The sequence below is a fragment of the Sarcophilus harrisii genome, chromosome 2 (genome assembly GCF_902635505.1).
Source record: "Sarcophilus harrisii chromosome 2, mSarHar1.11, whole genome shotgun sequence".
NCBI classification, from domain to species: domain Eukaryota; kingdom Metazoa; phylum Chordata; class Mammalia; order Dasyuromorphia; family Dasyuridae; genus Sarcophilus; species Sarcophilus harrisii.
The window spans coordinates 546,627,527-546,651,361 of NC_045427.1; the positions used below are offsets into that span (position 1 = coordinate 546,627,527).

At 34.6% G+C, this 23,835-nt stretch overlaps 1 protein-coding gene across 3 annotated transcripts in view; it reads left to right on the plus strand.

The window, feature by feature from the left end:
- ABHD2 (abhydrolase domain containing 2) overlaps window positions 1-23,835 on the plus strand; it is a 112,547-nt gene that overhangs the window by 11,412 nt on the left and 77,300 nt on the right. For 2 of the 3 annotated variants that reach the window (XM_012542481.3, XM_012542485.3), the window contains one exon: window positions 17,698-17,778. The exons of the other annotated variant lie outside the window; for it this stretch is intronic. The gene's annotated coding sequence lies outside the window, so the exon portion shown is untranslated. The remainder of the gene's footprint in view (window positions 1-17,697; window positions 17,779-23,835) is intronic. 3 annotated transcript variants of the gene reach the window in all.

Here is a 23,835-nt window from a genome sequence, read left to right on the forward strand (position 1 = left end):
ATAGGCATTTCTTCCAGTAATATAGATTGTGCCATCTTCTAGGACTTATTAGAAGGTACATGCTACTTTAATTTAAAACTTCATTATTCTATTACCAGATTGATGGTGGACCTCTCCAAGTGCAGCTGACCTAGTCTTTGGACATTGTAGGGCAATCTATTACTGAACCTATACTCAAAGCAATTCCTACTAAGTCCTACAAAGGTTTGAAATCTAAAAATATAACCTTCTAGAACTCACCTCCATACCACATTGAAAATTCTAGTGGAGACAAAAAGTTTATCAAAGGAATATGTAATCTAATTCAATTAACGTTTTTATTAAGCATCTAATGTGCAAGGCACTATGCTTAGTACAAAGGGCACAAAGATAAGATATAGCTCCAGTCCTTAACGAATTTACAACCAAAATATTTATATAAGTAATCACAATTCAAATATAAGTGTTTTGCTATATTAAATAAATCTTTAGTAAATGTTTGTTGAGTTAAGTAGAAAGGATGGACTCAAATACTGTGGGTAACTTGCAGGATAGATGTCTAACTTAGAAGGAATAAGGATAACTTCATGGACATGTCAGTACAGGAATTGGACCTTGAAAGGAAGAAAAATATTTCAGGGTTTGAGATTTGTAGGTGAGCACATAGTAGATATTTAATAAATGTTTATTAATTACTGGTATAAGGATGAAAAATGCAAAAATGATTTTTAAAATGACTTTGACCTGGTATTTTGTTTTTGAACTTACCCCCTATTCACTTCTTTCTTATCTCCCAGAAAGTCATTTTGATGAGCCAGAAAATTTTGTCCTAAGCTAATTGCTCTGGTCTGTTAACCCAAACTGATTATAAAAATACTAAAGTATTTAGGGAAGCATTTTCCTTTTTTCTTGAATCTTAGAAGAATCAACTGATGACCAAATTCTTGTTTAATTTCTTAATTAACCCCAAACTAGCATATTACAGACCAAGGGCATTTGTTAAAATATTTATTCTTTAGGGTAAACAAGAGATGCCATTGATCATTTTATTAACATATATTGTGTTCTTTTAAGACTGACATGGTTGGATCATTTTTGGCATTATCTCTGTGATTCTACTACTGACTCACTGACATTATACATGCTGTGATTGATTCATTCCTAAATTAAGTATGTTCTGTGTTTTTATAAAGTGGTTTTAAGGATTAATAAATTATTTGGTTTTTTCTTACGTTAAGATAATTCTACTTTTGAGACTATAAATCTGTATATGAGGAAAGAGGACTGAATGATCTTCAAGGTCCCTTTCAGCTTTTAATATTCTATATATGGAATAAACAAAAAGGAAATTATTTGTACAGATGATCATAAAAATGCTGCTTTTGAAAACAAAAGAGGCTAGAATATTCCTAATGTCCCACAATAAGGGAACACCTTAACAATTTATGGTATGTTAACATCATAATAATAGTACTACTGGTAGATGGAGTTACTGGCATTTACATAGTGATAAAGTCTATAAAGGCCTTTATAGATATCAAATTTATCCTTATAACAACCCTGAGAGCTAGGTGGTGTTATTACTTCCCTTTCACAGATGAGGAAATTGGGGCAGAGGGTGTGACTTGCCCAGGTCACACAACTAGGAAGTTTCTGAGGAGGCCATATTTGAAGTCAGGTCCTCCTTACTCCAGGCTCAGCATGCTATCCATCTAATGAGCCACCTAACTATAATGTTAAGTGAAAAGAGAACAATCCAGCTGCTGTTCATGTTAACAGCTATGTAAAATGTTCTGTCTTTATCTATATATGTATATGGGTGTGTATGGAGTTGACATGAAGTTCTTTAGTTAGTTTAATGCTAAATAGACTTTGCTATACAAGTTGTTTATAATAAATTTTTGTTCAATGCTTTACCAAACTAGTAATCAGTGAATTTCACCATCCCTTATTACTGAGGATTTGCTTATAATGTTCCTTTCTATTGATTTTTTCTAAAATGTACCTATAGGTAATTGCTACATTTTTCAAACTAGCAATAAATACAAATTGTAGTATTGTTTAAGAAGGCTGGAGTTTGACGTTAAAAGACTTGGAATTAAATTCGGGTTCCAAAATTTAATAGCTATATGATCATGGACAAGTCATTTAGTAATCTGTAAAATGGAGATGATAATATTTGTGCTAATATCTCACATGCTTATTGCCAGGAAAGCACTTTGAGACCCTTAAACCATAATGTAAGTGGTTATCATTCATCAGTGATAGTTTTAGAAAGAGAAGGGAGAGGAGGCTTAGATAAGTATTCAGAGATATCCATTGGTGTCAAGATCACAGTGTTTTGGTGTTGGTGATATTTCATTTTGATGCCTATTAAATCACATATAGCTGAGAGCAGGATAAGTTCTTTAAACATGTGAGTCAACAGGTATTTATTAAGCACCTAGAAGGTTTATAGCTCTGTACTTTTTTTAAAAAATGTTTTATTGATATTTTTTCTTTTTACATCACCTTCATTTCCAAATACATCCTTCTTTTTTCTTTCCTTAGAATTCTTTTATAGCAAAGTATAAAAAAGAAAAAGAAAAAATCAAGTTAGCAATTTAACTGACATATTAATTGAGTCTGGGAATATATTCAGTTTTCCACACCCATAGTCTCCTCACTGCTACAAAAAACGGGAGAATGCATTTTTTTCTCTCTTCTAAAAGTCCCTTACTTTAAAAAAATGAATTTATCTTATTAGCATATGTAACTTCCTACTGTAGAGAGCACTGTTAGATGCTAGAAAATACATAGAGCAATAGAAGACCAGGATCCTTGCTGTCAAGGAGTTTGCCATTTAACTTTATTTTGGTCTTCTTTTACTCAACATAATCTTTGACCTACTATACCAGTCAAGTCATGTGATTGTTGTATTTATCAATTTAGCTCTATTTTAACTTGAAAAAGGCTCTTTCCCCTCAATCAATCAGGAGAGCTTTCTAGAGAAAGTAAGTGTTGACTTGCAGCTGAAAGGGAAGATGTGCTTTGGATACAAGCTAAGAGTACCAGTCATGATATAGCAGGAAAAAATCAGAAGAGCAATAAAAGAGTGGACATCCCTAATGTAGAATGCTGATGGCCAGAGTTAAAAAATAAAATCATCATTTCTTGGCCAGCCTTCTCCAAGCTTAGCTGGACCGAGTTTAGGATAAACTCAAGCCTTACCTCCGTGACTCCTTCCCAAGTCTCTCACTTGAATTTCTAGTTAGTATATTCTTGGACCATAAACATTTAATAATTCTTTACTATTAAGTTATTTTCTAATTGTATTTTCACTGTGTCTGGTCTCCTTTATCAAACTGTAAACTCCTGAGGAAGTTCTTGGTGTTGCACTTTTTTTGTATCTTCGTGTTGCCCCAAATCCTCTCTTCCCTTCTACCTGACAAACACAAAAACAACAGAAATCTAAAGTCTGGTATGGAGTAGTAAGCGTTCAACATACTTCTGTTGTTTGGTTGTGAAGTGGTAGTACAAATGTGAGCAACAGAATAACTTCTAGATTATAAGTGTCAAGTATAGTGACTATGTTTCATTTAATTTTATTATATACCCTCCTAACTCAATGCTTTGTCCATAAGGCACTTAATAATAATGTTTAATGAATTAATAACTTCTTAGCTAGATGTTTGTCATTTTCCAAATAGGCACAAGTCAAAACAAAACAATTAATTAGAAATTTTTAAAAAATCCTAGTCAAGGCTGCTAAGATTATTGGGAACCATAAACATTTCATCCTCATCTTATTCTTTGAGAAGCCTTTCAGTTTCCTCTTTATACTCATTTTACTAAGTATGAGAGTAGAAGAATGGTGATTGTGACTCATGAAAGCAAGGCAGGATTAAAAAGAGATAGTTGAGGAGCAACTAGATGGTACAGTAGATAGAGCCCCAGCCCTGAAGTCAGGAGGATTTGAGTTCAGATCTGGCCTCAGACACTTAACACTTCCAACTATACGATCCTGGACAAGTCACTTAATCCCAATTGCCTCAGGGGAAGAAAAATAGGATAGTTGAGGAAAGGAAAAACATGCAAGGAAGAATGAAGGAGTAATGCTAATAAACAGCAATATTAATCATTGTGTCAATATTATTATTGAGTTGTAAGATTTTCAGGTATGCAAATGATTCTTGTCCTGGTACTTTGAGCATTTGTTTTTGATTGTTATACAGTTTGGCCCTTTGGCTTAAAGAGTTTGCACATCCCTGTGCTTGTAAATAAAATATGGATGTGTGCTTTTTTGTGTGATGGTATTCAGTTATATCTGACTCTTCTTGATCCCTTGGACCATACAGTTCACGAAGCTTTCTACTGAGGTAGTTTGCTATTTACTTCTTCAGTGGATTAAGTGACTTGCTTAGGGTCACACAGCTTGAGTTCAGGTCTTTGGTACTGGAGACCCAAAGCTCCATCTCCTGATCAACTAGCTACCTCCAGGCCTACTTTCCTTTAGGTAATAGGTAATGCTAAAGTTGGATAAATTGAAACATGTGTTCTACATTTTATCAGAAATGCATTGTCTTAATTCTTGACAGATTGATCTTCCAAATGCAACGATTTCTAAGATTTTGGTTATGAGCCCTGCTTTGGTCCCTCCTAAATCATGAATTCCTGTTTTGCAACCTCCCTATCCCTTTGGTCATTAAATGATCTGTAAATGAATACCACACAAGTTCAGTAAAAGAAGAATCATCCTATAATACAAATAATCACTCCCTAATGTATTTGTTCTATGTTGCACCACACCTGTCTCTCAGCTGCTTTATTATCTAGCACTGCCTCTTTTATAGAGCACCTGTGGCATGTTGTTCAGAAGTAAGTGCTGCTTTTTGCTCAGAGAGTACACAGTTTAGACACAGAGCATGAAACAGAAGTGTGCCCATGGGAGAAGTGGGGAGCAGCAGGTTGGAGTTACTTTGTGTTTTAATGAAGGCCTAGAAAACTTATTGAGACAAGTGAATGCTCCACAGGAGGGAATGTATGACAAAATAATAAAAACTTTGTATTAGAATTATGAGGAAAAGGAAAAAACTGTGATTTTATATGTGTAGAGATTTTTGTTTTATTTTGTTTTTCCTCTTTGATTTGGAAGAGCTACTTCTTTGGCAGTAACCCCCAAGCAAAATGGATTGTATTGCTTTTGCTTTACAGTTGTAGATGTTTTTGAATAGGTGTTCTGCGCCAAACCTATTCTTTGGTATGTGTGAAAGTGATGTATTGAAGCACTTTTTATAGGATTGACACATTTTTGAGGAATTTGACAAGAGGCCACCTTCAGGATCTTTTTTTTTTTTTTTCCCCACATCCCACAGAACCAGAGTATCTCAAAAGTGAAAGGAATCTTAAGGCTATTTAGTCCATTGTGAACTTATTTCCTCTATGAATGAACAAATAAAAAAACATTAAGTACTTACTATATGCCAGGCACTGTACTAAGCGATGGGGATACAAATAGAAAAGAGAATTAGACAGTTCCTGTCATCAAGTAACTTAGATTCTAATGGAGGAACATTTAAAGGGAGTAGTAACTAGGGAAAGGTGTTTTAATCTGGGAAGTGAAGAGGACTGATGAATGGAATCATAATACACTCAATTGTCATGCCTTTTTTGATGTGACTGTAATCTCAAGAACATTGTTTGAGGGGGGAATGATGTGATTGGAATCTCAGCGATACTGTATCATGTACCCAAAGTGTACTCCAAGATGTCTGCCTTAAGGACAGACAAATATATATTATATAATATATATATTAGTTTAGCTACAAAAGAATGTTGGTTTATGGATTCTGCTTTTGGCTCTCAAGGAAGACTAGCTTTAATTCTAAACTAATCTTTAAACCATAAAATTAGCATATCAGTACCCTTCATAAAAAAGCCTTTCTTTGAAACTAAGTAATGTTTGTATCCTAAAAAGCTAGTTATCTTAAAAAAAAATCCAAACCAGAAAACTTTTTATCTCTATAAATAACAGTTTGTTCCCCACTTCTTCGCTATGTCCTCTTTTAGAATCTAACCCACATCTAACAGTGTAATAAAATCTTTGCCTCTTGAACTTGAGATAGTCTAAGTCTACAAATTCTTTTGAGATGCCTCGCAACATCAGCGTAGAACCCCAGCAATAATTTTATCCATTCCATTTGTGAATAACAAGTAGGATTTAGCAAGAGTATAGATTGAGTGAATTCCAATATACTGTTAGTACCTTCCCTTTATTACCTCCACACACATACACACACACCCAGGGAACACAGCATTCAGTATCTTTGAAGTACTGATTTTTGTGTTTTACCATCTATCCCTCAGCCTTGGAAATCTTTTCTTTCTTGAAGAGGAAGGTACTGAGGTTGAATTTTGAATTATCCTATAGTCCCCTGCACAAAATGTGTTTTACATATTGGAATCTAGCTAAAATATTTTCAATGACATTGAAATAATGTGCAGCATGTTATTTAATTATAATGTAACTTTCAGCTATGGATATCAAAGAATTTTATAAGCCTTGTTTTGTAGAAAGGATTATACACATTTGCAGCGGCAGAGCAAGGAACAAAGACTAAAAGGGAATTTAAGAGTTAAATCCAAAGTCAACTTGGAGATAAGCTCAAATCAAAGGCAGAGATAAGCTTCCTGGATGAGTGGAGGTAAATTACTTTCATGACTGATAGCAAATAAAGTGGAGACAGAAACAGAAACTTCTTTGGTATGTCATTAAAACAACCCAAAAATTCCCTTCAGCTTAGAGTCCTTGGTACTAGAAGTTCCAGGGGCTAGGCAGATAACTCTCAGCCATATTTACTTACCAATTGGGGAATATACCAGCTGGGGTTCTTTTGTAATTCCCCAAACAGGCATCATAGTAATTGTTGCTATTCATGTCTTCCCTCTCTTAATTATTTCCTATTTACCTTGTATATATCATGTTTGTACAGGTTTGGTTGCCCAATGACTTTCATATTTTTTAAGAGCTCCTTGAAGAGCTCTTTTTTGCCCCTTTCTGTAACCCCAATCTTTAGAACAATACTTGGCATCTAATAGGTACCTAATAAATGCATATTAACTGACTTTGAAGATGTGTTAAGTCTTGAAAATTCAGGAAGATAATGATTAAGTATTCATTGGAAACCTAAATGAGATTTTTTTTAGCAGATAAATAACAATCCTATGCTCATTTCTTCATCTAGAGGTATACTGTATCAAATCATTTTGACTTAATTTGCTAGCTTTCTTAACCAAAATGAATTATTGTTAGCCTTCCTGTACTAGTCTAAGGTGTATGTATTCAGCACAATTGAATCCGAATTCATCTCTCAGTGGTGCAATGGGGAAAAAAGGACAAGATGTGGAACCTAGAGTACTGAGTTCAAATCCTGACTCTGCCAGTCAAGAGTCTATATGATCTTTGGGCAAATCAATTTCCTTATCTGTAAAATGAAGGGGTTTGCTTAGAACATTTCTAAGGTGTTTTCCATCTCTAAATATATCATCCTATAACCTCCAAACCTGCTGTTTTACAAAATAATTGTTAAAAATCCAATGGGTAGATAATTTATTTTTTAGAGTTATTTCTTATGATTGCATATCTGCAGTCATACCTGCACATTCAGTTGTGTTTATTGTTCTTATTGTTTAAGGATAGTGAAAGCAGTGTATTATTGTGGAGCAGAAGGCTGGATTTGTAATCAGTGGCTCTGGATTCAAATACTTTGGGTGGTCTTGGCCAAGTTACTTTACCATTCTGGGCCTCAGTTTCCCTATCTATAAAAAAGATTAAACTGGAAGCTCTCAATGTCTCTTCCAGTCCTAAATCTATTATGAACTTTGATCTTGGGGAAGCACTAAGGCAAAGACATACCTTTGGCAAATTTTAAAATACTGTATGACTTAGCCTTGTAAGAGAACCACTGTTAAAAGAATAACAAAGAATTCTATTGAAAGAATAACAAAGTATTCTAAGATAAAAAAATACAGTAACTCATCTCTTTTCATCTTTTCATAGTCCGAAAAACTGGGCAGAACAGACTAAAGAAAGAAGGTATTTTTGTTGGACAACTTTGTCAGATAGTTTTATCTGCTTGTAAATCTAGTTGCTTGTTGCTTTTTTGGGACTTTAAATTCCAAGAGGGTAGCCAGATTATCACTGATTACAGGTTATCATTAAAACCAGTTTGTTCTCATAAAATACTTGGCTTTTAAAATGATGGTTTGGAGGGGAGAGATTGGATTGATCTTTGTATTTAAATAATTTTGTGTTTTAAGAAGCTAAGGTATGATTTAATTAAAAAAAAAAAACACTTAAGCAGAAGTTGGGAGATTTAAGTTCAGGTCCTTCTATGCTAGTAACTTGTAATACGAGTTTGGATAAATCACAGAATTGTTCTATGCCTCAATTTCCTCACTTGTAAAATGAGGGGATTAGAAGGTTGAAATTCTCAGCCTATCATTCTTCTGGCTGTGTAAAATTCCCAAGTATATCCTGAACTAGATTTAAATGTAGTTGGGATATATTTAACAAAAATAAATAAAAATACAACATAGATAATATTAATTTGACATTTTCTAAGACAATATACTATCAGCAATGATCAATTTCTATTTGAATTTAATACCATTAGACTAGATGATCTTTAAAGTTCCTTCCATCTCTAAAGTCTGTCATTATGTTGATGTATAACAGTAATATTTCAGTTCAAGAGTTCCAGAGTGTAGTGGAATGTCATTAGTATTTTAATTTTCGTGTTAAATAGCTTATAAATTCCCTTTGTTAATATTAGCAAAGGATCTCTGTTGAGGAAAATTTACAGAGACTTAATATCAGGAAAAACTTTCTTAACAATTAGAGATGTCCTGGAGTGAAATGGGCTGCCTCAGATAAATTCTTCTTCCTTAGAAGTCTTCAAGCAGAAACTGGACAAAAATCTGTTAACTGTGTTAGAGTAGATATTTGAATATGGGTTAGACAGAGCCACAGAGAGCTCTTCTTTTTGTCAAATTATTTAATTCTGAGGGTTACATAAGTGTATTTTCCAACATTAGTATATTGATAAAAAGAAACATCATTAGTTGGAAAATGTGTCCCTCCTCAGTTTTAACACCCTGAATATCATTATATCGGACTTTAGATGTTGAAGATTGAAATGAATTTGTACTGATCTCAAGACAAACCCAGGAGGTGTCTTCAGAGAATAAATCTCTAGTGTAAAGTGATTTTTAAAAACATATTAATCTTAAAAATTAAGTATGTATTAATAAATTCCAGTTAATTATACATTTTGGCCAACAGAGATTTTACTGAATTTCTATATTCTATAAGTATTTTCTAGATTTTTAAATAAAATGTTTTGATCTGTCATAGTTCAGTGAAGTAACCATTGGCTTTAAAACTTCAGAACCTGCCTTGGGAAACCACCCTGGTAGTTTTCTGCTTGAGAAATGAATGATTTCTCTGTATAAGAGAATAAACTTGTTTTCAGTATGTTCTGGAAAGTTTCAAATTTTCCCTATCATAGAGAAAAATACTTTAATTTTTCCACATGGTTGTTTATCCAGTTGAAAAAAAAATCCATTTCCTTTCTTGCTCTATACATTATATACACTCTATATGTGTGTGTGTGTGTGTATGTATGTGCACACACAATACCTATCTTTTAACAAGTGACTCTTCATCAAAATAATTTTTTTTTTGGTTCAGAGAAGCTATTTTAATTCAGCAGTTTGTCTTCTTTATCTTTATTCTTGTTGCTGTCACGTGTTAGCAGCAGGTCATTCCCTTCCCTTTTTCAAGGAGTTGGTACCTGGCTCACATTCTTCTTTTCTATTTCATCCTCTTTCTTAATATTTGAGAACTTCACTGTACATGTAGATGTTTCTTCAAACATCCTGACCCTGGCCATATGCCATTGATATCATTATCCATAACTGATTACCCCCCAGAATCCCAAAATTTAAAATTTCCTTTCTGATCATAGGCAGGCTTCTCTATCTTATTCCTCTTAAACCTATTTTTTAGTGCTTACCTCAGCTTCTTTTCATTCCTTTGCTTTCCTAGATCACCACCCTTGCTCTTCCCTGACTTTTTTCTCTTCACAATCTTGACCCTGTCATTACTTGTTTCAGTTATACATTTCCCTTGAATTCCTTTTCCCTTGAATGCCTTGCCTTCTTTTTCTACTACTCTTCATACCACATCAAACCTTAACCCTAACTCCTAACCGTTTTACTCCTAACGATTTGTCTTTTCCACTCTTACTTGCATCTACAGAATGCCACTAAAGAAAATCATATAACTCTGCTCACTGAGTCAACTGAAAATTTGTCATTTAATCTCAACTATGTTGCACATTGCTGTGCAATAATATCATATTCCCAATAGCAGCCATTCCAAACTTGCTTTTCTCTTCTCAAGCTTCTTATACCATCCTTTACCCCCTTCTTAGAGTATCTCACCTCTTTACTGCGAAAATGTTACCTATCATGAACTTCCATTTCTGTCTATCTCCTATCTCAAAACTTTGGTATACCCCATTTTCTCTTCCTTTGCTCCTGTCTTTAAATGAAAAGATAATCTTTTTCTTTGTCAAGGCCAGCTCCTTTCCACTTATTCCCTAAATCGCATCCCTTCCCATCTTTTCCAAGAGCATGCCCCTCAGTCACCTCTATTGTCCATCATCAGTCTGTTCTTATTTAACTATTTCCTTCCCTCTTGCTTGAGCCTCAGGCTCAGATCTCAGATATTCTTGAAACATTATCAAAAAACATAACCCTTCACTGAAACTGCGATCCTCTCTATTAACTTTTATCTCTCTTTTTCACAGCCAAGTTTTTTTAAGAACACAAAAATCTATTTTATTCACTATTTGCATTTCTTGTATCTATCTCTTGTATCCCAGCTTCCTACCCTACTATTTGACTACAGAAATAATAATATTTATTAAGGTGTCTAAATACTTAAATTACTTGCAAAATCAGTTGGTCTTTTTCTCACCTGTCACCTTTTTCTTTTTTACTTCCCTGTGGTTTTTAACAGAATTAATCACCTGCAGACTTTTTTCTCTTTATCTTAAGACACTTTTGTCTCTTGATTTTTCCTCCTAACTGTCTGCCTATTTTTCCTCATTCTCTGTTGATGAATACCATGTCCATACTAGTTTGGCATTCCTCCTTCTCCTCCTCTTACTGGAACTCAGATTCCTATCTTTGGGGCCCTAGATTCTTTTTTTTTTTTTTACTTTGGACTTATTGATTTTATTTTATTTTAGTCTTTTTTTTTATAATTATAACTTTTTATTGACAGAACCCATGCCTGGGTGATTTTTTACAACATTATCCCTTGCACTCAACTTCTGTTCTTACTTTTCCCCTCCCCCAGATGGCAAGCAATCCTAAATGTGCAGAACTGAATAGTTCTCATGTTGCACAGGAAGAATTGGATTCAGAAGGCAAAAATAACCCGGGAAGAAAAACAAAAATGCAAACAGCTTACATTCATTTCCCAGTGTTCTTTCTTTGGGTGTAGCTGCTTCTGTCCATCTTGATCAATTGAAACTGAGTTAGATCTTTTCTTTGTCAAAGAAATCCACTTCCTTCAGAATATATCCTCATACAGTATCGTTGTTGAAGTATATAATGATCTCCTGGTTCTGTTCATTTCACTCAGCATCAGTTCATGTAAGTCTCTCCAAGCCTCTCTGTAGTCATCCTGTTGGTCATTTCTTATAGAACAATAATATTCCATAACATTCATACACCACAATTTATTCAGCCATTCTCCAATTGATGGTCATCCACTTAGTTTCCAGTTTCTAGCTACTACAAACAGGACTGCCACAAACATTTTGGCACATGTAGGTCCCTTTCCCTTCTTTAGTTTCTCTTTGGGGTATAAGCCTAGTAGTAGCACTGCTGGATCAAAGGGTATGCACAGTTTGATAACTTTTTGAGTATAGTTCCAAATTGCTCTCCAGAATGGTTGGATGTATTCACAATTCCACCAACAATGTATTAGTGTCCCTGTTTTCCCACGTCCCCTTGAACATTCTGCATTATCTTTCCCTGTCATTCTTAGCCAATCTGACAGGTATGTAGTGGTATCTCAGAGTTGTCTTAATTTGAATTTCTCTGATTAATAATGACTTGGAGGGGGCCCTAGATTCTAATAGATAATCTTTCATCTTATTTTTACACCATGCCACTTTCTGTCCAACTCCAAACCACATATACTCAACTGCCCCTCATCTCTTTACTCTCCTTTCTAGCCCTATCTTCCCATATCTGTGTCTTCCCCCACTCAGAATGTGAGCTACTTGAGAACAGGGACTGTCTTCCTTTTTTTTTATTTCTCTCACTCCCATTTAGCATAGTGTCTGTCACTATGATGACATAATAAGTGTTTTTTTCAGTTATTTATTTAGCCATCTGTAGAGGGCCAGAACTCTGAAAAGGTGTACTTGAATCAAGGACAGCAGGGTGCTTATAGTTAAACACCTACTCAGTGTGAGATAATAGTTCTCTAAATATATACTTAATGTGATATGGTGATGTAATGGTTGCACATGCTCAGTTGCTGTAGTGAGGTAATTTTACTGAAGTATTTAAGGGCTGGGAGAACTGGGAAGGAACGTCTCAGCCACAGACACATAGTCTCTCTCAGACACAGACACAAAAGAAGAATCATAGTCACAGACACACAGAACACTCTAGACTCCAGATTCCAGACTCTGAATTCCATTTTTGACCGGCTTCATGGTGGCTCTCCTGCCTTCATCACTTCTCCACCTAAAGACCAAAGCCCATCCAGAGATTCTCCAGAAAACTAACCTGGACATTACAGCCATCTTTCCATCCATCCATTCATTCCAGTTCTGCTTCTAAATATCAGTGTCTTTCAAGGCTTTGTTCCTAAACCACTTCTCTTTCCCCTCTATTCCTTATCACTGAGTGATCTAATTACTAAGTAGAAAAACCCATTCTTATGGGTTCCATTATCATCTTTATTCAACTATCCAACTATAATACTCTCCTGAGTTCTAGTTTTGCTAGCCATTTGCTTGCTGGACATCTCTATCTGTATCCTGAAGTATCTCAAATTCAACTTGTATGAAATGGAATGAAATCATTATCTTAGTCACTGAATCTGTCACACTTCAAACTTTCTTATTCCTGTAGAAGACACAGTAGCTCATTGTTTCTGAGAATGACCACACAATGTTTCTTAACTTTTCCTTTTCTTTCACCTTCCTTGTTCATTAATTGACTGTTTTGTTGATTCACCCTCCAACACACCTCTCCTATATTTCCCTCTCTACATTCAGAGCTATCACTGTAGTTCAGGCACTTACCATTTGTCATCTAAACTATTGAAATAATCTAATTAGTCTCCCTGTTTTTAATCTCTTCTTTCTCTAATCTGTCCTCCACACAAATGCCAAAATAATCTTCTTAAAGTTCATATTAGACTATGGCATTTCTTTGTTCAAAAATATTCAGTAGATCTTATTGCTTCTTAGAATTTAATCCTTTACCACCAGTTTCTGGCCTACTTTGCTAAATTTCTTGTTACTTTCCTTTACACACTCTTCTATCAATTGACTTGCTGAGGTTCCTCTAACTCAGCATTTCATCTTTAAAACTTGCAGCCTTTTCCTTGCAATGCTTTTTTTTTTATCCCAATCATTTCCCAGTGAGTCTCTCCCCAATTGGCAAAAACCAATAAAAACCTTCCTTTGCAACAAATAAATATGATAATAAAAACAATTAATATATTGGCCATATTTTATCTATAGTGTACTACTTCTCTACTTAGATGTGGGAAGCATGATTTACTCTTCAGTCTTTGAAATTATGATTAATCCTTAACTTTATTCAGAGTTCACCTCAAGTGCCATTTCTTATGGGAAATCTCAGATTTCCTTAGTGTTAGCACTTTCTCCCTTTTTAAACTGTCTTGAATATATGCTCAATTTGACAATTTGTTTTGCTTTACTAAGCATATTTGTTACAATAGCTTTGGTTTTGTTTTTTAATTGGGAGGTAGTAAGAGAAAAAAAATAGACTTTTATTCATTAAAAAAAAGACCTTTGTACATACTTAAATCCCCTTGTAGAATATAAACTCCTCAAAGACAAGAACTTATTTTTTCTTAACTTTTCATCCCAAATTCTTAGCACAGTATCTTACTGTGCTTACAAATGAGCACTTAATAATGGTCATATTATTGAATTATTGAAAATCAGGAGAGCATTGGGTGTTTATGTACTTATGACTTTGTGGATGAACATACTTATGTAAAATTATTATCGTGGCATATATTAAAAAGTTATTTTCAAAGACTGCTTAGCTAAATTTGACCCTCTTTGAATAGATAATTAATGGAGATTTGGTTCTCTGCAAATTCCCTGATTCTTTCTATGTTTTTCTTCCCCCTTTTAATTTTCCGCTTTTTAAATCATTTTAAAATAGTACTTGCTTATTCAGAATTCAGTTCACTATTCTCAATACCAACTTTGTATTGCACGTGCAAGATGATTGTAAAATTCTTTAGATATTTATTGCCTAGTATTTAAATATAATGGGAAAAACTTCCTAATAATTAGATTTGGAATGTACTGTTTTGGGAGGTAATGAGACATCTTCAAACGAAAGTGGTAAAACCAGTTATTGGGCATGTTGTAGAAGGGAGTTTTCATTTAGGTATGGGATGAACTAAAAAGCCTCTGAGGCATTTCCAACTCAAATTCTATAATCATGATTCTGACAAAGCCTTGCCCCAGATTTAAAAAGGGGTAATTGTTTTCTCTCATGAAAAGATGGCTGGCTTCTCCGTTAGCAGGGTAGTCCCATTATATACACTGTGGTTTGTGTCATCGGCTTCCAAAACCATGTGTGTTTGATTTGAGTTTTTTGAAGGAACTAGTCACAAACACTACTTTTTTGGTAGGAGAAAGATGAAAGATAGCTCTGTGGTCTTTCTTCACAGATAAATTACTGAAAGAAACTTTAGCAGTCTTTATGAATTAATAGCGAGATAAAAATAAATACAGTTTGTTGGGGTATACACCCAGTTGTCCTGGAAGGCTGGCATATTCCCTAAAAAAAATTTTGGCAACATTACTGAAATGTTCCCATTCCCAAAGGCTTGAAGGGAAGATATATAGCTCAGGTGTAGATTGTCTTGGGCTTTCTTATAGCATCTCCCAAGATTTGTTTTTTGTTCCAATTCCTCACAGCAGATTTTTCTCTCTTATGTACAATTGTACAATATTTCAGAGTCCGATTCTTTTTGGACAGCAAAATAATGGTTTGGACATGTATATTTATTTTGCATTTAATTTATACTTTAGCGTATTTAACATGTATTGGTCATCCTGCCATCTAGGGGAGGGGATGGGGGAAAGAGGGGAAAAATTGGAACAAAAGATTTGGCAATTGTCAATGCTGTAAAATTACCCATGCATATAACTTGTAAATAAAAAGCTATTTTAAAAATAAAATAAAATAAAATTTAAAAAAAGAGAATGTTTTAGGATGAGTATAAATATCAATATTCCATGTTCAAGAACAGTTGCTTTTAACTGTTGGTGGAGTTAAAAATTAACCTCTATTTATTTACCATTTCAGTTAACTATGTCCATAGTTAATGCCTCACTGTGTTTTAATAGGTGATGTGGAAGATATGAGAATATAGACATCAAGAAAACAATGATAGAAAGGAGAGTCTCCAGTAAAATTGTGTAGACAAAATTCTAAAGTCTTATGCTTGCAAGTATAATCTAGATCTTTGGGATTTAATACCAAATTGTGCTTTAATGCCAGAACAGATAGTGGGATAGTAAAATAGAAATTGGTAGACTAGTACAAAGATAAACTAAAGTACATTGAAGATCTAAGTCCAGAAATAGCACAAATCACAATTGACTTTTTTCCCCTTAGTTTATTAATACATGGAGGATTCTCTCTCTTTTTTTGCCCGTTTAATCACATAATTCATTTCAATTCAAACATTTATTAAGTGCCTGCTGTATGTACCACTCTATGCCAGTCACTGGGGAGCTAGATAGAAGACACTAAATGAATATCTTTTGAATTGGATTTCATTGAAGAACACACAATAATCCCTGATCACAAGAAATGGTACCTCATTCAAGAAAAACATTCATTGGGACCCAGGTATAAGGAAAAAGTGCTGTGAAGTCATTTCAAAAGGAAAAGAATACCATAACCAAGAAAGACCTCATATAAAAGGTAGCACCCAAACTGTGCTTTGAGGGAAGGTGGAGTTCTCCAAGGCAGAGATGGGGAGGAAGCACAGGCCCAACAAAGGGACCCACTGCACAAAGGCATGATGCTGCAGGCTTGTGCAGAAGGAACAGGCCAGTCTGACTAGAGAAGAAGAAAGTGTGAAAGATCAGTGGTAACCAGATTCAGGAAGGCTCTCAATGCTAGTCTGAGAGTTTCTTATTTTATTCTAGAGACTAGAGGAAACCCCTGATGAGTTTTTGAGAGAGAGTTAGAAGAAACCTTAGAGATTGTATTGTCTAATCCTCTAAATTTTAACTCTTTCATCAAGTCTTAGTTCAAGGTCTACATTTTTCATGAAATCTTGGGTATTAAATTCTCCTCTTAGTTCTGTCTCTTCTATCAGATATCTATGGCATCTTTAGAGTACAAAATACAGAATATTTTACTTTAGATTCTTCTTTTGCAATATATTATTCACCAGTTTCACTGATATTCCTCTTAAATCCCTGTGTGGGCCCAGAGTTCCACCAAATCTAGGGATGTCATTTATATCAAAGCTTCTTAAACTGTGGTTTGCTACCCTATATGGGATCATGTAAATGAATGTAGAGATTGCAAAATTATAATTTATCATCAATAAATGTTTGGTTTGTATACTTTTTTATATACTTATGTACCTTGGGTTGTGTAAAAATTTCTCAGGCAAAAAGGGGTTATGAGTGGAAAAGTTTAAAAAGTCATAATCTGTGTCACCCAAAGGACACCTAGCATAGCATCGGGGCCCACAGCAAAGGATCATTACATATAATGATTAGTAGTATTTTTCTTATTTTAGTAGAGACTTCCTTTGTCACTCAGGTATTCCTATAGTAAATTCATGAGAAGATAGAGCTTTTGAATCTAGTCCTTACTTTATCAACAGATTTTATTTTCTTTTAAAGCCAGCTGAAAAAACCTTTTCTACCCTTTCCCAGTTTCTGATCTGATGCTATCTTTGAAGGCAGCCAAAATTGGTAGCTAGAAAAAAAGCAACTTATCTGCTCAAGGGAACATTCTTAAAATCTTGTGCTAGCAAGTTAGATTTCTTTTCTCTCCTAAGCTTCATTGTTCCATTTCTTTTAAGAAATGATATTAATTTGTTTGGGCACTTAATACTTAAAAACACTTTAAAAAAAACAAGTAGTTCATTGGTTCTGTCCATAAAATAGCTATTACTTTCTTTAGCATTACCTGTGAATGGGACTGGTTAAGAAACACTACTCATAGGCACTCACAAAGTAGGATCCCACAAAGTTGTGGGTCATTTTCTATTAATTCATTGCAATAATCATCTTTTTTTTTGCCCTTCTGACAAGCAGTATTTTTAGACTGTTTTGTGTATGTTTTTATTAAGTTGCTGCTTTCACATTTGTGAAAATAATATAATATCTCTTTGACTCTTAGAATAATTTGACTACAAACGGCTCAACGGCTTTCTAAGGACGATATTCAAAAATTCTCACTATTAAGGAACAAGTGACATTGGTAAGATTATTTTGCTAAAGATATTTTCCCCTCTTTGCTTGTGTTTCTTAATACCATATTGATCTGAAAAGGTGTTGACTTGAAAAAATGTGTTTGCTATTTATTTATTTCATAAAATAGAATAAGGATAGTTCAAAACCCATTAGACCAGATCTGTTTAATTCAATTGAATCCAACAAACATTTATGAAATGCCTTCTGTATCCTGATTATCCACTAGGGCTGCAAACACTGAAAATAACATAGTCCTTGTCTTCAAGGAGGTTTCATTCAACTGTGATTGAAGGGATGGTGGGGATGAATTATCCAATAGGTATACAGTTAAGGAAATATAAATTAATTTGAAAATAGAGAGACATAACACCAAGAGATTAAGGAAATCTTCATGGAAAAGGTGATATCTGACTTAAACCTGGAAGGAAACAAACTTTTCAGAGACAGAATTGAACTCCTTCCCATTCCACATATATGAAATGCTGAATTCTGGAAGAGTTATTAGTTCATTTTGGCTGGAACATTGAATATGTGATGGAATCATATGAAATTAGACTCGAGTAATTGGGAGTCCAGTTGTAGAAGGCCAGGATTAGTGAGTTTGTAATTTATCATAGAGGCATTAGAGCAGAGGTCTAGAGGCAAAAAGATTTTTCAGGAGGATAGTAACATGGTGAAACCTGTGCTTTAGTAAGATTATTTTAGGAGTGATATGAAAGATTGATTGGAAATAAGAAAACCAGTTAGGAGCATATATTATATTAGTCAGGATGAATGGTAATGAACTAGAGACCTGAACTAGGGTCCTGGCTATGGGAATGGAGAAAAGGGGATGAATGTGAAAGACTGCAGTTAAACTCCTACAGGATTTAGCAACTAATGGGGAAGGTGGCAGAAGAAGGAAGAAGAAAGAAGTCTAGGATGATTTGAAAATTTAGTATAATGAATATAGTTTTATACAGAGGGCCCTCTGACTTACAATTAGTGCCTAGTGAAATTAAGGAGAAATGTTATCCTTTTGAAAAATTTAAAGGATACATATGATAAAATTATCCAAGGTACAGCTGAGTGTTAAAGTGACATTCCAGAAAGTCTTGTATTGAAGTCCCATTTCAGTTGCCATTGTGGTGTAGAGGTTAACCTTACATTCTCAGAAACTATGTTACCAGAGCACAAGTTCTAATGGGTCTTTTAACTGGAAAGGCTTTAAAATATGGGCTTATTTTTCAGTTTAGCTAAGTGTAAATATGTTTATCACCTGGAGTTTGACCTATTATCACTCAATCACTAAACATTTTTTAAGTGCCTACTACATGCCAAGTTTCATGCATGAAACAATCCCTACTCAAGAAGCTTATATTCTGTTGGGAGGGGGAACATAACCTATATAAATATAGACAGAAGAAATATATTCAGACCAAATGCAAAATAAAAATGTAAAGTAGTCAAAGACCAGGTAGTTAGTGAGGGAGAGATGGAAGACATCAACAATTGATATTATCAAGAAGAGCATTTGCATCTTGAAAGAAGTTAAAGATTTGGGTGGGGGAAAAGTTTTCTTTGGCCATAATTGATGACCGATTAAAACACAAAATGGCCATGTGACCCCTTTATGCTTTCAGAATGAAGTCAGCCAGGTGGGAGAAAAAGGAGCTAATAGTGCTAAGAATCATGAAGCCCTTAGTTAACTAGTGGTACTTTTTACAATTGATCATATTGTTCCAAAGAATCCAGTGCCCTAATAAAGTCACATCTAACATTAACATTCTTGGAATTACTCAGGATAAGTGCCAAAGGATTGCATTAGGAGGACAGAATATCCATACTTACAGGTTCCCAAAAGTACCAGAGAGAGAAAAGTTCTGTTTCCCTGCTCATAGTGTGGACAATTGTTTAAAATCTGAGAAGTGGTCTTTGTCTTGCCTTTTGATTCTTTTTTGGGAGGATGAGTAAGTAGTACTATTCAGTTCTATTGTACCTTTGCTATTGACTAAAGGTTTTTTCTTCCCTGTTTACTAGTCTTTACTGTAGAATATTTATTGGACTGAAGATTGATCAGTTCAAGACTCAATTAACAATTGGCTACTGTCTAAAATTTTGGAAAATACTCTTCTCTTGTCACTATTCTTGAAATTATCTTTTTATGGTAAGTTTTCTTGAAGCAAAATAGCCTAGTAGTAAATCATTGCACAGAAACCCAGTGCCATAGCTGCTTTGCCTATGAGCTGATGTTCTTCTAATTATTGTGCTAGCTAGAAAGAGAAAATATTATCATTCCATTAAAATTGGAACAACTTCAAAAGTTAATAGAATAGGAAGTAAGCAGATACAAACGTTATTGCTATATTCCTATATCCTTTTGTTTCACATTTAGGCCAGATAAATGGACATAATCAAAATATACTTACATTTTTTACTATCTCCTGGGAAATTTTGGCAAAAATTCCATTTCCCTCTCCCTGAAATTATAAAGAAAGAGACAACTAAATGGGCTTGGCAATTTGAATTTTCTTTTAAGAACATGATAAATACTGAAACAGGTCACAGAGAACTCAGGCAAAGGCTGTATTGTTGTCTAATTTTAAACTAAATTGTTTTTTGGGGGGAGGAAATACTTCAGGTAGTAAAAGCACTTTGGCATTTTCAAAGATATATTTTCAGAGTGCACAGTCAGTAAATACGTGTTACTTAAGGCTGTTTTGTATATCTTTAAGCCGAAGATCATAGCATTCCTCCATTCTGAAGACTGTTAATGGTAGCAACATATTACTCCTGCCCCAAGGTATGAGCACTCACGTTATTACTCACGTATTATATAATCTGTTAGAACAAAATTCCCTTTTACCATTCTTTTGTTCATAGTTTGTCTTGATATTTTTCCCCAGAATGAATTTTAATATTTCTATGATATAGTCTATTGATATTTGATAAAATCTAAGTATTTTCCACATAATATTGGCATTTGAAGAGACTTCAGGAAATTCATTTCAACCTGTACTCACAAGGAACTGACAATATTACACAGACTACAAGTAGCCATCTAAACTCTACTATACAAGAAATCAATTACTTCCCAAGATAGCTAATTCTATTTTAGTACTGCTCCAATTGTTAGAAAGTTTTTCCTGATTGTATGCCAAATGTTGCCTCTTTTGAAACCCCTTCCTTGTTTGGGGTACAGTGCTCTCTAGAATAAAACAACAAGATTAGTCTTTCTTCTACATGACAGTCTTTCAAATACTTTTAATACTACTGTTGTGTGGTACATTGGAATTACCACTGGTTTTGAAGAGAATTTGTATTCATATCCCATCTCTATTACTAGTTTGCTACCAGTGTGATCTTGGGCAATGATTAAATCATTTATTTTGCAAATATTTATTAAACAACTATATGTGAGGTTACTACTCTAGGTTCTGGGAGTACAAAGACAAAAGGTAAATAATCTCTGCCCTCAAGGAATTTATATTCTATGTGGAAGACAATGAACATTTACATATGTAATTATATGCAATATAGGGTAATCTTGGAAAGAAGATATCTATATAGCTGGGCAGACCAGGAAAGGCCTCATGCAGAAAGTGATTGCTACCATAAGTCTTAAAGGAAAATAAAGATTCCAAAAAGTAGACATGAAAAGGACCTTATGTCAGACTTAAGGGGTTCAAAATAGAACTGGGAGATGATGTGTGTGAAGAACAAAGTCAATATAGCTGTATTGTAGAATCTATAAAGGGAGAGTGGTGTTCAAGAAAGCTGGAAAAGGCCAAGTTGTAAAGAGCTTTAAATGCCAGGACAGAAAAGTTTATATGTGATCCTACAGGTAATTGGAAGTCAATAGAATTTATTAAAGGCAAGGAGATGAGATTGACTTGATTTCTCCTTCATTTTTGGAAAAATTTCACAGCAATGATGTTGAGAATGGATTGGAATGGGAAAAGCCAAAGAAACCAATTAGAAAACTATTACAAAAATTTAAGTGATAGATAATGAAAGTATAAATTGGGGAAATTGACTATGTGAATGAAATGAAAACGAGAAAGAAATGACATGGTGGCCATCTAATTGAATATATGGAATAAGTAAGGAATAAAGAATGATACTTAAGGTGATGAATTTGGATGCATATAAAAATATGTTATCTTTCATAGTAATAAAGAAGTTCAGAAAAGGGCTATTAGGGGAAAGATAATGAAAGATATTATGTTCTACTCTGGATAGGTTGAATGTTAGACATCTAAGGAATAGCCATTTCAAAATGTCTGATAGGCAGTTAATAAGAGACTGAAGCTAAGGAAAGAGACTAAGCTTGGCTTTATAAATCTAATAAATCAGATGACTTATAGATTGAGCCCAGAGTATATGATGAAATGAACAAGCAAGAGAGCATTAAGAGAAAAAAAAAGAGAGAGCTCAGGCAGAACAGCCATAGTCAGGATATGGGATATAGACGATGATACAGCAAAGGAAATTGAGAAGGGGAGAAAATGAAGAAAAATCACTGTCATGAAAGCTAGAAGAGGAGAGAGTATCTGGGAAGAAAGAAGGTAATTAACAGAATCAGATGCTACAGAGTTTTAAAAAAGGATGAGGTCTGAGAAAATATCATCAGATTTGACAATTTAAAAAATCATAATATCTTTCCAGAGAGAAGGAACGAATGGCTTACTGTATGGAAAAGCCTTAGTAAGTACTTATGTGTCAGATAATATGCTAAGCACAAGGAACACAAAAAGTTAAAAGTCTTTTGTTAAAATTCTTACAAGGTGCTAAGTCAATGGAATTGATAGAGACAATGGTTGTTTAGCGGGGTGCTTAACAGTTCTCTAGATGTGCTTAGTACTTATTAGAGTTCACACTTTTAAGAGAGCATATATAAGCTAGGAGCCTCAACCAGGATGCACTTTGGGAGATTCAGAGCCAGAATTCATTCGAGGAGATTCATAAGTCCGAGAGAGTCCAGGAGATTCACAAGTTCACAAGTCAGAGAGGACAAGCCCACTCTCAGAGGCGGAGTCAGATTAATTCCAACTTCCACCTTTATGCTGGCTGGAGACATTGGGAGAACTAGAGACTAAAGCTGGCAGAGGTAAAGGACTAGCGGCAAGAGCTCTTGGAACGAAGGAGAGAGATAAGCCTCTAAGAAAGCTAATGGGGCCCAAGGAAGGAGACAGTACTTGGAAAGAGAAAATAAAGATTCTGGACTTTAACTCCTGGCTGCATTTGGAGTGATTACACTGAACTGAAAAGAAGGCTGCCTCCAGAAGCCCCCCAAGAAACCTGCTCCCAGAGAACATTATTTTTTAGAAAAGAACATTACAGTCTTTCACCTAAAGGAATTTACATTTTAATAGGAGACACAACAAAAGAAACCTCTGACCTGAGGAGTTCCAGGGATGGTGAGACAGTCATGGGACACACCCTTTCCAAAAGCTTCAGGGGTGTTTTGATTACTATACCCAGAGCTAGTGGTCAAAAGAAGGCAGAGTACTAATGTGTGCACATGGTATAAGACAAATGTCAAAATGGCTTAGATTGGTTGGATAGAATATAAAGCATCATCTAGTCTGGAATTAGCTAGTCAGATATCTCAGGCTAGGCAGAAGTGGGATAATTCAAGATAGCCTAGCCCCATGGCAGGAATTATAGATTCTTAACTTATAATTATAGATTGATTAACTTCTCTAGAGAATAGGAATTTAGATTGTAGAAGACTTTTGCTGAGAGCTGCTGAAATAGGTGAGGAGAATCCAGGTAGGAGGGCACATGGCAAGACAGCAAGATGACCTGTGTGAATGGCTAAATGGGAAATGAAATATGTCATTTCTCTGAACCTTGATTTTCTTTATCTGTAAAATGAGGGAATTAGGGGATTAAATGAGGGTAAGACCTCTGAGTTTCCTTCCAAATCTAAATCTATGATTCTATGACCAATTCTTTTCTTCAGACTAAATATCTCTAGTTTCTTTAACTGATCCCTTGATGACTTGAACTCAGCATTCTGATTGCTGTCCTTTGAATCTTACCAGTTTTTACATATTATAAAAACTATTCCACCTAGAAC